The sequence below is a fragment of the Microtus pennsylvanicus genome, chromosome 14 (genome assembly GCF_037038515.1).
Source record: "Microtus pennsylvanicus isolate mMicPen1 chromosome 14, mMicPen1.hap1, whole genome shotgun sequence".
NCBI lineage: Eukaryota > Metazoa > Chordata > Mammalia > Rodentia > Cricetidae > Microtus > Microtus pennsylvanicus.
Window position 1 is genome coordinate 2,274,215 of NC_134592.1, and position 2,455 is coordinate 2,276,669.

Consider the following 2,455-nt stretch of genomic DNA (forward strand, 5'->3'; position numbering starts at 1 on the left):
CTGGGTGGATGGTAACCTTCTCAATATTCCATCTTTCATTCCCCAGCTTGCTTTGTACAGGCCTTCTCTACAGAAACTCTCGGTATCTCCAGCTTCTAGTGCCTTGCATTTCTCCTTATAGGCCATCTCTATATACACAAAATTTAAAAATGAATACCATTTTTAAGAAGCTACTTTACTGGGTGGACTGAATGAGGGCAGAAGCATCTTAATTCTTCTCCTGTCCCTACATCACTCCCCCAGACAGTCTAATAGGGTTTTTTTTTTTTTGGTCTAATAGAGACAACCTACTTTTGCTTTTAAAACTATGTGGTATAGAAAATGGATGATAGTGGGTGCGGCAGAAGACGTGCGAGAGCTCTTCGGAGCTGCTGTTCGAGCGGCTCTAGATGCTTGGCCTGCTTTGCAGCTGACTCAGAGCTGGAAGAGGTGGAAGATTTCCTTGGGGAGCTGATGACCACTGAGTTTGATACAGTTGTGGAAGATGGGAGCTTGCCCCAGGTGAGTCAGCAGCTACAGACCATGTTCTACCACTTCCAGAATGGTGATGGAGCTGCTCTGCTGGAGCTGACCTCTGAGATCGACCTAAAGAAGTGCAAAGTCACTGCTACCCCAGGACAGAAAGCCAGAGAAGCTGATGCGGATGAAGATGAAGTAGACAGCGTGGAAGAAATGGAGGTGACAGCTACAAATGACGGGGCCACGATGGATGGGATCTGCCCCCAGCCTCAACCGCCTGAGCTAAACTCCCAGACTATTAAGGAAGAGGATATAGTGGAAGACGGTTGGATCATTGTTCGGAGAAAGAAATGAATAGGGCAGTAAATGGCTTGGGTATTATGAGAGAGTTATAGGGGCTGTTTTGGAGGGTTATACACCTCTATCCTGATAACCATATTCCTACCTTGTTCCCCTGTCCTTCCCTCCAGGGGAAGAAAAGCCTTGGTTGTGTTGATGGGACCTATTCCAGTTTCTTGAACCTTAAAGTACCATATGAGAGATAAGACCAGGTTTCCTAGAATAGTGCCTCGTAGGTGCTGTGAATGTCAAGATGGGTGATGAGTATGGCTGTGGTTGGAGTGGAAGCCAGACTTGTGGACAGTAGGCAGGTACATTTGTGGAAAGGACGAGAATCCACAGTGGGAGGCTGACTGGATTGGGAATGGTGAGATAAACATACGGTTGGAAGAGTAAGTGTGGTACCTCCCCAATATCCCCACCCCAGCCTCCCATGGAGCAACTCTTTACCCTGCCCAGAACTTGCATCCTCCTGTGAATGCTCCCACCCTGAATACTCTTGAGTTTGGAGGGCTTGACTAAGTGGTGAACTTGAGAAAGTTGGGCTGGTTTAAGTCCAGGGATGAGGCTTAAGACCTTAATAACATAACACCTTCTTGTTTAATCCACGACTTAACCTTGGAATCGGCCTTCTGAGAGCTGAGCTTCAGAGTTCAGTGAAAGAATAGTTTTCGCACCCCCCCTCCCCCAACCTTGGACTTTGGACAAACGGAAGGACCATAGCAGTGCTTTGAAAGTTACTGTAAGCCTGAAATAAACTGTATTTTTCTTTAAAAAAAAACCATGTAGTATGACACACATATCATTAAATACATTAAATACATTAAATACAGTTCAGTGGCATTTAAATGTTTACATTGTGAAGTTGCCTTTATCGTCCATCTTCAGAACTTTTTCATATTTTCAAAATGAAATTCTGTATCTAATAAAAATGAGTTCTCCAGTGAGCTAATCTATAATCTATTTTCTGTCTCTGTGTTTACCTTACTGCAGGTATTTCATATAATTTGTGTTATGTAGTATTTGTTCCTTTCTCCCTAACTCATTTCTCTAAAAAGTATCTTCAAGGTTCATACATGTTATAGCATGTACCAGAGTTCTACTTTTTAGGTGCAGACAAGATTCTATTATATGTGCAGGCTGTTACACATTTTGTCTAGCCGTTCATCTCTCAATGGACTGTCAGCTTTTCCACTTTGAGGCTACTGTGAATACTCTTGCTGTGAGCTTTGGTACGTAAGTAAGTCTCTCTTAGATAGGGTGGGATGCAGCTGGGCTCACAGAGTGCTTGCCTACTATGCTGACCCCTGGATTTGATCCCCCAGCACTTCAAAGGCTGGGCCTGTTGATATAGAACTGTCGTCCCAATGGAAGGAGGAGAAGGAAGATCAGCAGAAGATCAAGGTCATTCTCAGCTACAGAATGAATTTGAGACTACCTTGGACAATAGGAGACCCTGTTTCTAGAAAAACAAAAGCCCAACATTCTACTACAACTGTTTCCATCACAATATTCAGGAGCATCACTGAGTCATGGTAAATAATAAATACTTTACCCTTGACCTCATGCTTGTCTTACTTTCTGAGAGTGGATGCTGAGGTTAAACCTATAAACTGCTTCCTTTGCTTACCACTCCAAATATCAGCACGGGTAACCT

The 2,455-nt window shown here is 43.7% G+C and overlaps 1 pseudogene; it reads left to right on the forward strand.

The window, feature by feature from the left end:
* Window positions 1-325: 325 nt before the first annotated feature.
* LOC142834950 (pre-rRNA-processing protein TSR2 homolog pseudogene) lies at window positions 326-939 on the forward strand (annotated as a pseudogene).
* Window positions 940-2,455: the final 1,516 nt, after the last annotated feature.